The sequence below is a fragment of the Lygodium microphyllum genome, chromosome 21 (genome assembly GCF_053477565.2).
Source record: "Lygodium microphyllum isolate KBCC chromosome 21, Lygodium_microphyllum_v1.1.10, whole genome shotgun sequence".
NCBI classification, from domain to species: Eukaryota; Viridiplantae; Streptophyta; class Polypodiopsida; order Schizaeales; family Lygodiaceae; genus Lygodium; species Lygodium microphyllum.
The window spans coordinates 74,964,563-74,984,080 of record NC_141155.1 but is presented as its reverse complement, the minus strand read 5'-3'; the positions used below and the strand labels follow the sequence as shown (position 1 = coordinate 74,984,080).

At 37.6% G+C, this 19,518-nt stretch overlaps 1 protein-coding gene across 1 annotated transcript in view; it reads right to left on the bottom strand.

The window, feature by feature from the left end:
• Window positions 1–17,490: 17,490 nt before the first annotated feature.
• The window catches only part of LOC148018150 (pentatricopeptide repeat-containing protein At3g03580-like), a 64,293-nt gene continuing 62,265 nt past the window's right edge, over window positions 17,491–19,518 (bottom strand). The window contains exon 3 of the mRNA XM_087662074.1: window positions 17,491–17,703. The gene's annotated coding sequence lies outside the window, so the exon portion shown is untranslated. The remainder of the gene's footprint in view (window positions 17,704–19,518) is intronic.

Below are 19,518 nucleotides of genomic sequence, written 5' to 3'. Positions count from 1 at the left end.
TGTCCTAAATTGTGAACTCTATATCAACTTGAAGTCCTATTCACTAGTTTCATAACATGTCCTTTCACGGTGACAGACTTCTTAGGATTGTGCAACATACAAGTGAAGTAAATATTAAATTGGTATGCTAATAGAGCTGCTTGGACTCTACCACTAGTCTTAAGGTCATTCCTTTCTAAAGTGGGGTCCTTCTCCTGTACCTGTAATAGTTACAGTATTTCTGTACCTCTGGCAGTTCTTTCAGCTTAGAGACACATTGACTAGATCTCTTCTTTGCTCTTTCAATACTTTTTATGTATGTTGTATTTGTCCATTCATTTTGTATCTTTGTTGGTCTAGCTTGTTTTACTTTTATATCCATGTTTGCTCTCTATTGATCTCTTGTTAAAGTGTAGACCTGATGGAGCGGATTGCATATCAACCATTTTTTGATCTTTTAGGATTGAGCACACCCAGGTCTGCTTACATTACCAGGTGCTCTGGAAAAAGCTTACTTCAGTTCTTTACAGATCTCAAGCCATCAAGGTCGTAAGCACAAGAAACTTTGGTCATCTATCCAGTTTGGGTAGTCTCTCTAGTTATAGGCTGCATATGTTGGTAGCTCCAATATAATGGGTTTTCAGAGGTTTCCAGGCCCTAAAGAATAATCCCATTTATGTTATAAGTGTTCACAGTAATTTCTAAAGACTTCAATTGCTACAACAAAACTCCCTAGTAGATGCATGCTTTGTCTCCTCTCTAGAGTCTATAAGAGTTGTTTCCTCTGTGAAAAGAGAGATAGAAGGGAGCTATGAGTTCCTCTGCTTCCTGGAACGAGACATAGAAAAGTATTTAAGTGTTATAAAATCAAGGCATCCAATAAGGAAATCTTCTGAGTCTAATTGGAGATTTGTTTTGATCGAAATGTCAAACATGATGAGATTTTCTCTACCAAGAAATTGAACAATGCTGTCTAGGCTGCCTTCTAGTGAGTTGATTAGAGCATCATCTAGTAGCAAAGTTAGTTATGTGTTGATGGGGTAAGGCAGGGTTTTAAATAGGCACATGCTTTTGATGGCCTTTGACATTAAATTTATAACTAAAGAGCACATAAAAATGCCTTTATTATTGGCTGGAAAACCTTTGTGGCAATTTTTATCATATTTGGATTATCCTGAAGGTGTGTATGGTACACACATGGAGGTGTAAAAATTAGTTTTACGAAAAAGAAGCCTTCACTTTCTTCTAAAGAGCTGATTGGTTGTTATTTTTGACTCACTGTTGGTTCTCATTTCATAAGCTTAAAATATGCATTTTCAATAGAAATTTGCTATTCATAAGAATCAAGTGCCATGATAGATCTAAAGAAAAGTTTCTCTTGATAATACTGGTAAAACTCTTGCCCTTCAGATTTTGAAGTACATAGATATATTATTGTTTGAGGTTTACTCAATTGCTCATTACTAGGTAGAGAAAAAGGTAGTATCGAGTACTTCAAGGCCATAGTAATGGCTGAATACACTAACAAAATATTTGAGATATTCTTCTTTCATATAACCATTGTCACATATATGGGTTTCCCCTGTTGATTGAGAACAAATGTCTGTGTATGATAGTTTTCCTTTGAATTGATTTGTAATCCTTTCTCATGTGCAATTTAACACATCCATGTAGAAAAACTCAAAATAAGCACGGCCGACTCTTCCTTCAAAATCGTAGACTTGAGGCCACTTTTTGCTTCTTTGATTGCAAGAAAAGGGCAAAAAAGGGCTGTAACATATGCTTCTTGTTATGTAAGTTTTAGAAACCCAAACAAATTGCGTCATAAGTTTGATCCACAATCTCTAAACATTTTGAAGCTTCTCAAAATTTTGCATCTTTTTGAAACAATTAGCGAACTACTTGTTATACATGAATGATCTTGCAATAAAAACATACTGGTGGGAGATAAAAAATTCTTTGGATTGGTAGTCACATTCTTGTTGTCACCATTATATTTATATATTTGTTTCCTTTTCACAAAAATGCCACACATTTTGAAAATAAGTTACTTGTGTATGAATGCCCCTAGGTGTGCAAAAATGGAAGGTTAGCTTATTTATGAAGAAGACAAAAGTGCAAATAGCTAAACTTGGCATCAATATGCAAAAAATTAGACCCTCATTTTAGGCTTGGAATGATTTTCTTTTGGTCTTTCACATATCCCCTTAGTCTATTTTGAGATGCACTAGCTTTGGGAAGATGCTTACATTTTCACCATGTTGATGTGAACATCATCTTTGGTCTAGGATACTAGATAGCCTTGTTACTCACATCAAGATGGTGAAAGAAACATGTCTATTAACAACTTAATATAAAGGTGTCCCCTTAGGCTTGGAATGATTTTCTTTTGGCCTTTCACATGTCCCCTTAGTCTATTTTGAAATACATTAGCTTTGAGAAGATGCTTACATTTTCACACTGTTGATATGAGTAACATGTCAATGGCTTAACAAGTCTATCTTGAGATACACTAGCTTTAAGAAGATGCTTACAATTTCTACTTTGTTTCTTCTTGGAATGATTTTCTTTTGGCCTTTCACATGTCAAAAACAATTAGCTTGGTAAGAAATAAGTTGCTTCATTAAGTGAAGAAAAATGTTCATTGATATTTGGAATTTTCTTCTTCCAACCTTGTCTCATTGTAAGGGAAATGTGCAAGTGATTTGGAACTTGCATTGCTACCTTATATTTATGGCATTACAAAATATAGTTCCCCTTTGGAAGGTTTTTTTGGGGGGGGGGGGGGGGGGGGGGCACTTTGGGCTTTTGATGTTAGATTCATGTCTCCATATATATTAGCTAGGAACATTATAAAATATCGCTTGCTTGTACCAACTACAATCACCCAACCACCACACTTGGGCTATGATACAAGTGTGGTGGTTAGAAATACAAGAGGTTTGAAAGTTACATCTATGGTAGCTAGTGCTAATTTAAGGTCACTTACATATGTCCCTCACACAGATTAATCGTTTCTCACTACATAAGCTTTTCAAAGGTTTGTTGGAAGTGGATCACTCTTGGGAGAAATGAAGCAACAAAGTACACTAGTTACTTTTCACAATGAACCTTCTTTTAGAACATGATTGACCTTCTTATATGGAGAAATTTCACTCTTTATTAGGGATGCTCTAATCTTCTTTAGGAGCTAATCTCTTTCTTGCATGGCTACCCTAGTTATGATTTAAGTTTGAGTGTGGATCTAGACTACTATAAGAACTTTAGAATTCACAATCCTAGCACATCCCATTGCATAATACGCTTTACACTTGCTTGTGGTATATTGGGAGTTCTAGTAGAATGTCTTAATAGTAAGAGGTGAGAGCTCCAAACTACCACATTTGCATATGTTGGCATTACATATAAGGTAATTGCTTAGGGAAAGGTGCACATGGTTTTGACGTGTAGGCGTTGAAGCTCTAAGAAGCCACGAATCAACATTTTTTTTGACATCTTCTTATATTTCCTAAGTAGAATCACAATTGAGGAAGAGTCACCTTTCTAGTTCCAATCCACATTTCAAGTGAGATTGCTTCTCATCATTCCAAGTTCATTGGCAAGGGCTTTAATCAAAGTGTTGTGGACTCTTAGATAGATAGGGATTGGGTTCCATCTTAGTGTATTGGTTCTAATTGTGATTTAGTTCATTGCTTGCCTTGGTCTATTGGGTTTTCAACTAAAACACTCCTCTTTGAAGGTCCTATGTATGTGGGTTAGTTTCCCATGTCTTACACACCCATCTAGAAATCAAGACAACTGTAGGATCTATGAGGAATGTTCTCTATGTTTGTCCTTATCAATGAATCCTAAAGGAGAAAGCAAACATACATTCCATGGGATAGGCATATCAAATCCATGATTTACTTGAGTTGTGGGATGATGGAGGGCTTTAAATTCTCTTCTAATTTTGATATTTGCTATGCCAAAAGCAAACATGTCATTTTGTGAGCATGCCCGTTGAAGGAACCAAGCTAGAGAAAAGAAGAACAACGAGGAGCATTGTTAACTGAAATAGTGGTGGCTATACAAATAGAAAAGAAAGGAAGCAATCAAAGGTAGTCAAAGCTAGTCAAGTACAATTAAACATAGTCAATGGAGGGAGACAATCCAAAAAGGATGTCATTGGGAGATTAAAAGTAGTAAATTGCCAAAATATTAGATTTAAAAAATAGTAACTACTCATAATAGGGAAGTATTAAAAATAGCAATCAATGTTTGGAGGCTAGGAATATCAAGAGTAAGACTAGTTAGGTGCCAACAGATTATTCAGATACTTCTTATAAGCTTAAAGGCTCTTATGGCACTTAAAATAGTGACCATATACATGTAGAGGATTATTCTTGTAAGTTCTAAGCATTTGGCTCACTCTTGTGCAATTTGTACTTAATCTATGGCTAACTTAGGTATCATGCATGCATTTAAAGGTCCAGCCACAAACAATTTAATTTGTGGGTGTCAACTTAGTCTATAAGTCTAGTGCATGTAATTTGAAATCCAATAGGTGAACATGTAATTTAAAATCCAATAGGTGAATTGTGAAGTCCTATGGGCATTGTACATAAACTACTAGACTAAACAAGAGAGAGGAAAAGAGAAATGGGTTCTTGCTTGTTCTACACTATGTATTTAAGGTCAAAATATTAAAAGAACCTCCCATTCTTCTGTGTGAAACTTTGAAAGACTCTGGCTCTCTATCGATTGAGAGATCTCTTGGAAGAGGCTTCCCCTCCATTTTGTTGCATTACTATTTCGCTTCCTCCCTTCCTCCAAATGGTCGTAATTGTAGAGGTTGGAGGGTGGAAGAGGTGGCTTCGAGATTGTGTGAGAGCATATGAGGGTTATGAGACCAACATAACTTCCTTTTGATGGTATATGCTATAGTAAGAGAAAAGAGAAATGGTGCATCTACTACAACTAGTTATGGAGCATTCTTTCTTTCTTATATTTATGGGAGTAAGGAGAGAGAGAGAGCTTAGATAGTTCAAATTTAGAGTATGACTAGAGAGTGAAAGCAACGTTTGTCTTAGCCCAGTTGTGTTGAGATCTCATAGAGGCCAAAATTTAGGTTTTGTTGCTAGGATCAAGATAGGTTCCACTCTCTTAGTTCTCACATTCCTTGGTGGTGATGATAACTTAAAGGGGATTGATGGATTTGTTCCTCTCCCTTAGAGAAGGCATAGTCAATCCGAGGTACACATATGATTAGAGTAGGATAGAGCAGAAAGGGAGGACTAAGAGCATATATTAGAGAAGGATTAGTTTCATTTATACTTTCATTTACTTGACTTGAAAATTAGAGAAGGGATTAGATCCATTTATGCTTCTTGTTACTTGACTTGAGAAATTCCAGAAGAAATATATTCCTTTGTACATTCATTTGATTGAGTTGTGAAAAAAATCTAAAAATCAGAAAAAAAATCAACTACAATCTAGTAGTGTAGAGCATCAATATGCATTCCATTCATATGTATGCAATGCATGGATTGCATGGACTTCACGGTCTATTTTCTTAAAGAACATACATTCATGGTTGGTACCATATTAAGAAGCAAAAATCCCATGGTTTTCATGTTTAATGGGCATTGGAATTTGATATTTCTTGTTGGTTTCTTGTAATATATTGTTGGGGCTCAGTTTTGCATTTTCTTGCTTAACATTAACTTATAGAGAGTTGTTCTCACTCACTTGCATTGTCTAATCATAGTCCCAAGCATTTGGTTTCTCCTTAGTCATAGTAGGTACCATTTCAATCACTTTGCATCCATCAAATAATTTCTATTTAAGTTCAATTCTTGATATGGCTTCCTTTGCACATAGACATCATTATCAAACCACCTTGATGGACATTTGGCATTCAATCTTTCTTTTTGGTTGCTTGTAATGTATTGTTGAGGATAGTTTTGTATTCTCTTGCTACTTAACATTAACTTATAAGGAGTTGTTCCCACTCATTTGCATTGCATAAGCATATTCCAAAGGATTGATATTTTCTTAAGTGGCAATAGGTACCATTTCCATCACTTCTAGCTATTGAGATGGCTTCTTCGACACATAGTCATCATTATTAAAGCACATTTGAGGAGTAGGAAGCTTAATGGATCGAATACCTTGAGGGAATCTCATTTCTAACACATCATGCTCAAAAATGTGTAAAAATGCATGATCACTTTGTTCATACCTTGTAGATGGAGACACATGCTAATGATTTTGAGGAAGGTGGAGCTTAGAGAAAGATGTCCAGGATGCCATTCATGCAAGTCATTATGATTTCTTAACCAATTCTCTCTTACCTAGTGCCAATTTTGCTATCCCTTGTGAATACTGACTTCTACATTCTGAAGTGTATAGTAGCTAAGGACTTTGCAAAACTAAGGAGCAAATTGACATAAGGACAACAAGATAAAGATCCATACTTTGTGATTATGGGTCATTGGTATAAATCTCTACAAGAAAACTTGTATGAGCTATGGAATGACAAGCCGATAGCTTCCACATATTTTTCCAATTGATAAGGCAATAAAGTTCCCTATGGAAGATATAATGGTCGATTACATAGCCAAAGTGCAAATTATCCAATGAAGATCGTGTAGTGATATACAATAGCATGCCCTTTGAATTCAGAGTCAAATTTGTATTTTTAAATTCATGAGGCAATATACAATAGCCTCATATGGGAGTTTTCTAAAATTAAAATTCTCTCTTTTTGAAATAACCAAATTGTTAACCACTCTTAGCACTTTTCAAAAGTATAATTTGTTTGATTTATCTTTATCAAGCTTCATTGTCTTATTTTGCCAACTTTAACTAATGCAAATCTACTTTAAAGTGCTACATCAAGCATGGTCTTTCCAGGCATCATGTGCTCCAACTGCAAGCAAAAGACCTCCAATGCCTCCTACTCCTCCCCAGCCATGCCCTGGTCCTCTGCCCTACTGGTCCTCCAAGGCCTCCAGGTTGTTGAAATCTCCTCCAACAATTCAGGAGTCCACCTCTCGGAGTCCATCCGCAATCTCCACCCACAACCTGCTGCGTGCCCTAACCTTCATAGGGGCATAGACATTGAGGACTCCAATACACGAGTCACCAATATCCAATCTGATCCATAGAACCCTTCCTGCCACTATCGTCCCGTGGTCTCGTACATAGGCGGTGAGACTTGGGCCAATAGAGGTGCATACGCCTCCACTCTTGCCGTGGGCACCTATGGCGTGCTCCTAGTAAGTGTGCGAGCTGCCCGGAAGAAGTACCTTCCCAACCCGTTGGGCCTGGGTGGGGGTGAGCTTGTGCTCCTGGAAAAGCAAGATCACATAAAATAGGCAATATTTTTTTAAATCTTTCTTGAGCTTAGAGCCTAAAAAGTTGCACATTCCCACATCAAAATGGTGGACAAAAATTAGTGGGAAACTCTTTGTGAAGTATCTTGAATTTATACCCTAAAACTTACTCTCAACTTTCCTTTATTTAGATCAACAATTAATAGTGCGTTACCAAAACATAAGAATTTCTATTAGTGGAGGGCCCCTTTCAAGCGATGCACAATCTAAGTTGTGTTGCACGATTAAAAGGCGATGCTACACCACTTTAAAGTGGTACAAATTTTAAGTGGTGTAACACTCTCTAAAAGTCATCCTTCACCAGTAGAAAGTGTAGTACCATTTCATGTTGGTCAAAAAAATTAGTAGCTTTTGGCTTCTAACACGCCACTCAAAAGTGGTGCAACACCATCCAAAAGTGGTTTTGAGCATTTAGAATTTTACGATGATTAGTGTTGAAAAGGTTTAATAGTGTATTTATTATGAAGAAGTATGTTACAAGTTCTCTAAAAGTCATAGTGCATTTTATTTATTCCCCTTTTACTTCTAATACATAATAGTTATACACCAAACTAGAAAGTTGGTCCTTGGGGATGTTCATGGGGTTGCTCTTCGTATATTGAAGGGAGTTTGAGATTATTTCCCATTGGCAGAACCATTGCAGAATTATGTGGGTGAGATAACAAGGGTATTGTTCCTCGTCTACAAGATCAAAAGTAGGTGGAAATATGCACTTATTCTAGTCATTATGACAATTTTAGTCATCAACTAGCAATGCTGTGCCACTTGTTCTAGTCATTACACATGTTTTCATATATGCAACCATCAATTAGCAATGCTTGAGTGGCATTGTATTCAGGGAACTTGCTATAGAAATGAAAACGGGCTTAGAGTATGCATATTGATTTGCAAGCTCCCTTGGAGCATCGAGAATTGTGTCAATGTAGTTCCACTTCTCAAAGTGCCAATTAGAGAAGACGTACTAAAAGTAATAAAACCTATCTATCATGACATCTGCTATTTGCTTCACAAAGAAACTATTGGATATTTTGTTTGTGTGATAAACCCACAACCTCTTGATTAGTCTTGTAAATTCAATGTGCCCTGAAGTCATAGATGGTTGATGTACAATTACACTTATTTTTTCATTTTTTCTTTAGAAAAATTCTACAAGTCTATTAATATCAAATATGATAATATTCTTGATCTTATATAAGTTTGTAACCACATACTACCCTCTCGGGCAACCTAATGAAATCTGATCAATCCCCAAATGATTAGCAAACTCTAGATCTTCCTTGATCTTATTTGGTGGTATGTGTGCATTTGCTTTACTATCATCAACCTCATCATTTGGTTTTTCTACCCCCCTTATCCAACCTAGTTCTTCCATATATACATGTATTGAATTACAATCTCAAGAAATACTTCTAACATATTATATCTTAAAATCAACACTAAATATAAACTATTTATTAAATTGAAATACTTTTGAGATGCCAATGTATCAAAGCATCACACTTCAAAGTGATATATTTCAAACTATTGTTTTCCATTGCATTTGTTTCCTTCACTTCTATGTCACGAGAGTCCAGTTTGGCTACTTCCCCCTTTGTCTTCAAAAACTAGAGACAAGACAATTGAACTTAAAATGTGTACCAAAACTCAAAAAATAGTTCTAGCATAATAAAGGGAAGTAAATGCACAATGAATGATGGTGGACAAGAAATGAACAATATTGTACTATGAATAGCAATGTGGACAATATAAAGATTTTACAAAGCAAGAAAGATTAACAACTTGAGATAGGGCTACACCTCTTAGATCAACCAACTCTCAGGAAAACATTTCCTTTTTCTTTGTATTGTGCTACTCAAGGGTGCTCCTCCTCTTTTTCCTTAACATTTTTTTTGCAAATCTCTAAAATAGTTTACACACCCTCATTTGACAAGTCCAATGTTTCTCTCCCTTTAGCTGGCTTCTCCTTGATTGACTTTTTAGCTTCATCTACATGCAACCTCATATTTAGAACCAAACTTGGGAGTATCATGCAAAAAAGTCAAAACAAAAATACTTAGCATTAAGTTATTTGAACAATTCAAGAGAAGAATGAACAATATGATTTCATAAAGTGTTACCACTACCATCAAAAGGTGATCCAAAGGTGGCTTGAACAGGTTCTTTGATAACTTCTACATGGAAAAATAAGGAGACATGTTCAAAGAATCAATTGACAATAGGCTTCATATCATAAGGTGTACAAATATCCATCATAAGTACTACCATGGTCATCAATACATGTATCTCTAGGTGGCAACAATTTCACACAATCTTTCAAAGGCTCCTCATATCCATGAAAGAGACTTTGGGATGAAGAGTTAGTATGGTCCATGCCCAACCAAGCAAGTAGTTTGATAAGAATGATATGTATTTTTGACTTGAACACGTTAACTATAGTCTCCACTAATTGTAGATGCCCTATTGCCACTTCTACTTCCCATACCAAATTGTCATGTTGACCCTACAATAAAATGGCACAATATTTTACAAAAGTTGGTAACCATTTAAAAGAAACATGACTAGTTGAATCAATCAAGTTTACAAACATGTATATCAGCTACCTCTTCACCTATCTATGTGAAACATCTTAGTGTCCTTGACACCCATGTCTTTCAAAGACTCCTTCTTAACATCATCATTGCCTCAAGTTTTACTACTTCTTCCTCAATTAATACAAGCCCATACTTATGCAAATCAAGGTCTTGCATATCCTTTGTAAGTTTCTCAGTTAATTTTGTAGTGCTATGCACTTGCTCATTTCTCCTAGTATTTCATGCATCAAGAGCATTTTTTACTACATAGAGACACTATCACTTTGCATTTGACTTCATAGTGGTTAAGCGATACTCATTCTCATACTAAAAACTATTGCTATGTCAATTGTTGATGTAGAATATGGGGTTGAGAAGACATTGGACATTCTAAATGTTGACATGGATCCAAAGGCATGTTTCTTCAAATCTCCTCCTTATCCTACCTTGAAAATTGTTGTGCATTTGAGTTTGTATGGTGATTAAAGGCTATACCAGTTGTATCATTAAAAATGGATAGATATTTAGCATTAAATCTATACTACTAACCACATGGCTTGGGCCATTTGTGACCTTCACTTTTTGAGTTTTCTTTCTAAGTTGCTCTCCTTGCATATTATCTTTATGACATGTCCTATAAAAAAGTGCCCACGCAAGTGAAGCACAACTATCTTTTGTGCCTTTTCATCGAATGCACATACAAAATGAATATTTTCTTTTAAGGATCTCCTTGATATACCTTGTAGTACAGAAGGCACACTCCTCACACAACGTTGGCCTTATCATCTTCAAGTGCATCTTCTAGCATTTATGTAGCTAGATTGTCAATCACTTTGTGTATGTGAAATCATCATTGTAAAGGAGTTCTAGATCTTGCTCAACCTCGTTTATGTTAAGAAACATGGATCCTTGAGCAAGGCAATCCATAGATTGTCATAAAACAGGGCAGCACTTATTTGATGTCTACACTCATTGCCATTGGTTGGATGATGCCCGATTATACTCGATTGTGCTTATATATTTGGGGATGCTATGTCATTGCTTGGAGTTGATTTTGGACTAATTTAACCACTTCACTTACTCTATTTTGGTTGAGGTTTGTTGGTTGGAAATACATGGCAACACTAGTTTAATGCTTCTATGGTCAGCTTTGTTGGTCTTATGATTCATGGTTATGCTGGGGTGATGTCTATATGTACGGAATGCTATGCCCATGTTATGGGTTAGATTTGGAGCTGATTTTGGTACTGAAATAGATTGGCTTGACAATGTATTCATTGCTATATACAATAGGGTTAAACCTCTTTTAACAAGGATTTTATATGCCTATTGCTCCGGCCTATGATTTGGGTGTTGTATATGCACCATTGATGTGTACCATTTGATGCTTGTACACTGGTATATCATATGCTCATGATTTGAAGTGGCTTTGAGTTTGATTTAAGGACTGATTTACTTAGTTTTAATAGTGAATTTATTGTTGTAATAACTAGGGCTGAAGCCTATTTGGTCGTTGTATGCTCTATCTATTGCTTTGGGTGCTTCTCAGGCGATTCATTTGACCATATGGATGTATACAGAGATTGGAAAATGCTTTGTTTTGGTTCCAAAATGCTTTTGAGTAGTGATTAAACTCTATTTTGGTCTACACTAACTGGCATTGGACTACAATTGGTATTCTTTGTGATAGTTTATACCTATTGTCTATGCTTGACATCTAGGCTTCATGCTTTGATGCTCATGTCAGAAACGGATGCTACTTGAAGTGTCTATGTTTGGCTGATATTTGGGGCTTCATCTGTGATTGCATTTGAGCATTTTGGATATCTTGGACACTCTATTTAGTTGCCAGCTACTCGACTTTGGAAGCTTCAGTGCTTTACGAGCTTGAGCTACTTTGGGATTTATGCTCTGGATGTATCTTACTTGGATGTTGGATATTTGATGATATATACTTGATGTATTTGAGCAATGTTTGCTCTGTCTGCATCTGACTTTCCTTCTAGTGGGAGATTCTAACATATTTGCATATACATAGAGCCTTGAATTTGCAATTGAGCTTGTGATCATGGGACATTGACATGTATATGCTCTCTCTATGCTTCATATATGCTATTCATGCTTAGTGGGTTGATCTAACACTACTCTTGGACAAGCACCTATCTCAATCATGGTGTTGTTAGTTATGTATGCATCTTGAATGGCTCTATATTGAGCTTTACTTACACTACTCTATTAGTTGTGCCTATGCTTGGTCTCTTTTGTTACCCCAAGACTTGTTACATGCATGACATTTATGTCTATGAGATGTATCTTGTCTGACGCCTTGCTTGGTTGACAATTCTTAGTGCCCATTGCTCTTTTTCAATCATTGTTAGATGTATTTGCTTCCTAGCAGTTGCAGATAGTCATGTATTAGTGATAGCTCCACTTTTGGCTTTTTTAACCTATTGCTGTGATTTATTAGAAGCAGTTGTAAATTGTAGTTACTGAGGGCAATCATTACTATTTGACACCCTTTTGGTCATATTTGGTAGATAGTTGGTCCTTTTAGCAATTTCTCTTATTTTTAGCTTGCTGTGGCTATGGTTTTGGCATATTTCTTACTAATTACAACAGCTTGTTTTCTGCATTGTTTGCCTCTATTTGACTCATTATGGCTAGTTATCTCAAAGATACAACTTTGTTTAACATTGCCAAGTTGGATGGCACCAACTATGGCTATTGGAAGTCTCAAATATGGCAAGTTTTGGTGCAAAAATTATAGATTAAGCCACTAAGAAACAATGGTATTAAACCCAAAACATAGATGATGATGACTGTGCTGATTTAGATGCACAATGCAAGTCCACTATCATTTTATCACTCTATGAAGAGATCCACAATAATATTGTTGAAGATGAAGATCGAAGTGTATGAAATCTACGGAAAAGATTCAAGAACTTTATGCGAAGTAGAGCCTTGCTTCGCAGATGTATTGGCTTGAACATTTGATGGATCTTCCCATGAAGGAGGGGATCCCATTGTCTACTCACTTTAGCTAGTTTCATTGTGTCATGAAGAATCTACTTCAACAGGGTATTGAGTTTTAGGATAATCTGCATCCTTTGTTTCTGCTTGGCACTTTACCTGAGTCTTGGAATGTGTTTTGCACTGCGATCTGTACCAACAAACTTGATGGGATGAAATTGAAAGATGTAGAGAGTGCTCTTTTGACCAAAAAAATTAAAATGAAAAAAAATGATGCTTCTTGCAATTCACATGTTTTTTCCAAAAGAGGTGGTAAGAAAGATAATGATCGTTATAGGAAGGACTCTCAGAAGTCTTGGTCTAAGTCACGTAGACGCAACAAGTCCCGTGGATGTAAGTCAGATCTTACATGCCATTATTGTGGGAAAGCAGGAAACATACGACCGCAATGCCATAAGATGTGTGATGACAAGTGCAAAGAAAATGGGAAAGAGAAGTGTAGGAGAAATTCAATGATCGCAGTATTATACCTGCAAAGTCCAACATAAAAATTGAGGAGATAAATGTCGTTCAGCCTGAGAAGTGCGATAGTAACTACATATTAGCAACCTCTTCATGTGATGTCTTTCAGTTGACTGAGGCTTAGTCTATGCATGCACAGTGTTGGCTCTTGGATTCAGGTGCATCTTTTGATGTGACCCCCTATTGTTAGTGGTTTCATACTTATCGTAGTATATCTCGTTCTGTGCGCTTACGTGATGATCGGTCTCTTGCTATTGTTAGCATTGGTAATGTCATTCTACATTTTTTTTTCTAGTAGCACTTTTGTTATGCATAATGTACATCATATACTTGCACTGACTAAAAGCCTTGTGTCTGCTGAGCAACTTGATGATACAGGTTATCATATATGCTTTGGTGATTCTACATGGAAGGTAACTTGTGGCAAGCTTGTTTTTCCAATAGGTGCCAAGTCTGGCAACCTCTACCCCTTGTTTGTATCTAGTACTATTAACAATGTTTTGTCAATGGGTTCTATCCCACATGTATCTCTTTGGTACGCTCGTCTTAGGCATATGTCGCTTAAGAGAATGAAAATGCTTAGTGCTTTGCAATATCTTCTGTCTTTTGACTACTTGCATTTTGAGTCGTGTGATCATTATTTATATGGCAGATAAACTAGGAATTAATATAAAAAGCCTAGTTTCCATGTATGGGTGAGCCTTTGACTCTTGTGCATTCTGATGTATGTGGATCCTTGTCCTGTTAGTCATTAGGGGATGTGAAGTACTTTGTCACATTTATTGACGATTATTCACGCAAGGTTTGGGTTTATCCCATGAAGCAAAAATCTGATATCTTGGCCATATTTCAGAATTGACTTGCTCTTGCAGAGAATCAATCTAGGCATAGGTTAAAATGCCTAAGGACAGATAATGGGGGTAAGTACGTCTCATGTGCCTTTTGAGTAGTTTTGTGAAGAGCGAGGTATTAAGCGTTAGTTGATTGCCCCTTACACCCCTCCCCAAAATGGTATAACTGAGCGCATGAATAGAACTATCCAGGAGAGGGTCCGTAGTATGCTTAGCTAGATAGGCTTACCACAATATTTTTGGGCTGAGGTAGTCTTTACTATTGTGTATCTCATTAACAGGTCACCTTGCAGTGGTATTGACTTCGAGGTTGTAGAGGAGATATGGATAGGAAAGGCTCCCTCATATGCTCATTCGCGCGTCTTTAGATGTGAGGCCTTTTGTCATCACGTTCCCAAGGACCAATGCAATAAGTGGCTATGGAGATGCAAGTGAGATGGGTTATTGTCTTTGGGATCTATAAGCGCGCGAAAAGTCATCAACAACCATGATGTAGTCTTTCATGAAGACAAGATGTATAGGCAGCTTGAGAAACTGGTTGAGATATGCAAGGTTATCTTTTAGGAGTCCCCTGCTCTCGCACAACCAGCTGAACAATTTGCACCAACAGCCGATGCTCATGACCAGGATATTAGACAGGCAACACAGACTCGCCTTGAGGCGTTCTACTAGCGATAGAAGACATTCTGATTGTTATACGCCCTCCATGGATTACGTCTTGGTTACAGATGTGGGAGAGTTTCTTACCTATGATGAGGCTATGTGCAGGGGTGACTGTCACTCCTGGGAGAGGGCTATGTAGTTTGGGATTGAGTCATTCAATAAGAATCATATGTGGGACCTCGTTTCCTTGTATAGTGGCAAGAAGGTTTTGCCTTGCAAGTGGGTGTACAAGTTGAAAAATACCCTTGGCCACCCTAAGCCAGCATATAAGGCCAGATTAGTTACTAAGGGTTTTAAGTAGGAATATAGTGTTGACTTTGATGAAGTTTTTTCTCTTGTAGTCAAGACGAGTAACTTACATTTAGTCCTGGCTTTGATTGCCTAACTTGACTTGGATCTTTATCAATCGGATGTCAAGATGACTTTCTTACATGGAAACTTGCATGATGAGATATACATGAAGTAGCCTAAGGGTTTTGCAGAGCCTGGTAAGAAACACCTTGTGTGTAGATTGATGAAGAGTCTTTATGGTCTAAAGCAGAGGCACCTAGGAGGTGGTACCGCAAGTTCGATGCTTTTATGCAGTCACAGGGCTACAATCATAGTGCTATAGTACTGTGCTTGTATAGGAAGAAAGCCTATGATGGTTCATTATTGATTTTGATACTCTATGTGGATGGCATGCTTTTGGCAGGGAAAGCTCATGATGAGCTAGATACTCTTAAGGATCACGTCAAAAAGAGCTTTGAGATGAAAGATCTAAGATAGGCCTCTCATATGCTTGGTATGCGCATTACGTGTGATAGGTCTCAGGGACTACTCTATCTGTCATAGAAGGAGTATATCCATAAAGTCCTTGAGCGCTTCCATATGTAGGATGTGAAGCCTATTGGCTATCCATTGCCTTCTCATGTGAAGGTATCATAGGCAGATTGTCTGCAAATAGATGAGCAAAAGGTTGAGATGGCCAATATTTCCTATGCGTCTGTAGTAGTGGAAAGTCTTATGTATGCCATGATAGCCCCCCGTCCAGATATTGCTTTTGCAGTTAGTGTTGTGGTACATTATATGGCTACACCTGGCAAGAGGCATTGGGATGCTGTGAAAGGTATCATGAGGTACCTGAAGGGCACTGCTGATATATGCATTTGTTATAGCAGCCAAGATATAGGAGTCATGGGGTACACTGGCTCTAACTATGCAGAACATGCAGCCAATAGGAAGTCCACTTTTGGTTGTGTTCACTTTTACTAGAGGTGCTGTTTCATGGATGTCCAAGATGCAGAAATGCATGACCCTCTCTACTACAGAGGCCGAGTATGTTGCAACCACTAAGGCTTGCAAGGTGGCCATCTAGTTAGGCTGTTTGGTTGTTGACCTTGGTATGACAGATGTTATCCCTACACTGCATTCAGATTCTCTGAGTGAATTCTAGTTAGCCAAGAATCTGGTCTTCCATACGAAGAAGAAACACATTGAGATGAGGTATCACTTCATTCGTGAGGTGGTTGAGGATATGACTGTTGATCTTTAAGATCTTGACTGACCAGAATCCTACAAACTTGCTCACGAAAAGTCTCTTAGTGGAGCGATTTGCCTTCCTTAGGAAAATTATGGATATAGGATGAGATAACATCTTTTCTTATCCTATTGTATCCATGTACACTTAGTACTTTTTTCTTTTTTTTTCCTTTTTTTTTCTCGTTGAGACAAATTTGCCTTTAAGTGGGAGGTTGTTAGGGGTAAAGGCACCTCTGCCTAGTCGCCCATGTATTACTACATTGATAGTACCCACACTTGTATACTGTAGGTGGCAAGCGCCTATCACTGTTACTTCATTCTTTATTCTTTCAGTGACATTTGAATAAGGAAAGGCCGGTCACACGTTGTGATAGTTGGAGTTCTCACATTTGAAGTCCCTCTCTCTCATGCTCCTGCTCCTTCCACCATAGCTCTTGCTCCCTTCCACTTTAGGGCTCACCTCCCTTCAGCAAGTACATATAAGGCTTTAAAAAGTTGGTCTGAATAGTGGAAATAAAATGATTGATGAGGCTTATTCTTTTACTCTTGAATGTATTATTATTATTATTATTCTTTGACAATTGCAAGGTAAGTCTTTTGTAATCTTTTCTTAATATGATAAAAAATTTCAATGTGTCGCGTTTTTTAACAGAAGTCACAGACAATGTCTTTCTTTCCTTTGTACTTGCTATTAACATAGAGAGCACGTTTTTCCTTTGAAGTACTTGCTTCTTCTTTACCTTTGAGATTTTTCTTTTCTTCTAGGAGTGATACTTTGATGTCTACCAGCTTAGGATTTGGCATATTAATTAGTGTGGTGGAGACATTACTAAATTCTGGAGAAAGAATCTTCAACAATACTATAACGCATACATTTTTATTCATTTTTAAATTAATCCTTGCAAGTTGAGTTAACAAACTTTCGATATAATTAAGGTGAGTTGCAAGGGATGTATTAGCCTTCGTATCCAATCTATAAAATTCAATCTTTTGAAGATTTAGATTGGACACTAAATAATGTGTCCAACCTTTGCCAAGTAGCATGGAATGTGTCACATGTGTCTACATGGTGGATATAATTATCATTAAGCTCAAGCTTGATGATGGCTTGGGCTTTGTCATCACTCTTTTGCCATACTATTGCAAGAGTGACATCTCTCAGTTTCTTTTCTTGGCCATTGGTTATTGATCAAAGGCCCTTCTTCATCAGGACCAACTTGATCCTTGTTTGCCAAGTGTAGAAGCTCGTTCCTGTAAAGCAGCATGATGGTGAATCTTTCCCCACAACTGCATGGTAGGAGCAGCAACAAATCAACACAAAAAATCTCAAATCAGACCAACAAATGAGTTGCTTGGATGTATCAAGAAATCTGAGTGCCAAGAAATACTAGTGAGTGTTAAAAGATACTATGCTTCTTGAGCTTGATGTTGAACTTTGATGGTTGAATCTTCCTCTCCTTATTGATTTGATGTAGCAATCTTGTTGGAAACTAAGTGATACAATAGATTAGAGTGGTAGTGGGTTGATTTAATTGAGAGGAGTGAGAAAATAGAGTGAAAAATGAGCTTGGGTGAAAATGGCTATGGCTGTCTTTAGGGTTTTTGGATAGGGGCCTGATTTTTCACTTAGGGCAACTCGTAGAAGTGATTATATGACAAAAGATTGGATGAGGAGAGAGCTTATATAGTAACCTTCCATTGTCCTATGCTTACAGGATTGATGATCGCAACATGAATCCATGGCGGTACTTGTACGATTATTATTGGTGCAAAACTAGACAACGGATGGAAAAAAATGAAATACAAGGTTGTTAAGAGCTTGATGTCATGAATTTATATGCCAAGAAGTTGCGTCAGAAGTAGTGGAAGAAGTCTTTAAAAGGAATTTGCACATATATGGTCTGTATTGAGAGATCCAAGAGCTCCAATAGAGCAAGGTGTTGGTTGGCTATGGTAGTCAAGAGAGGTAGAGTGAAAATGGAGTGAGAGATGAAGTCATCTAATGAAGCTGAGCTGACCAGAGATTGTGGGGAGCTGGAAGAACACTGAGCTCGATCTCACCATGGCTCTAATACCAATGTTAAGAAACATGGGTCCTTGAGCAAGGTTTAGCTAAAACAAAAGTCATTAATAAAAAGCATGATGATTAAGACTAGACACACTATGACTGTTGCTCAAGTGAATTAGATTCCAAGATTAATTGACTTGGACTCACAAACATAGTCTTGAGTAAGCATGGACAAGATTGAAAGAAAAATTGTAGAGGTGAGCTCACGCTCAGCTGCCAAGACCCAGAGACCGCTTGTTTCAAGCGAGCACAAATGGCTCTCTCTCACCTAGCGACGCGCCTACGATCCTACGAGTGTAGTGAGCTTACCTTGATGCTCGATGGAGTAGCCTCCTCCTCAAGCCCTTCGATAGCTCCATGATTCGAGATACAAGCTTAAGTATTCTCAATCCTCCACCTTGCTCGATCCTCCATAGCCGTGTGCGCGAGACGAGAGAAGAGAATAAGAGAGGAGAAGATGGAGAGCTTCTCCACCATAGTCTCTCACCCTCACTCACTTCCTCACTCTCTCACTCCCTCTCTCAAGCACAAGCACAAGCAAGCAAGAAGAAGAGAAGACAAGAGGAGAAGAAGAGACCACTTTAGCCACACACCAAAGAATGAGCTTCTCCTTCACTTTTTGGGTTTATATACAAGCTCTAAAACTTTTGGGTACCCATCCCCTTTTTACATGACTGGGCATTGCCAAGGTCCTCTTTTCCTATTCCCTTCTATTCCACCCTATCCCTTCACCTACGCCTGTCTAGATTTTACAACTTGCACAAGAGGGAGCCTGACGCTCTTTTACAAAAATTTCAAGGACGCTTTGCTTTTAAACATGCGCCTTCCACCTTTTGCACTTGCCTTGGATTTTCGAGGGCTGTCCTTACACTTTACCACTTCTTCCGCTGTGTCCGTATTTTTATATTTTTCTTGTATTTTGTCGTGCATTCTTTTTCTTTGCCTTGCACTAGGGTTAACATTACCCCCCTTCTAGACGAGTGCCAGTACCATGGCAC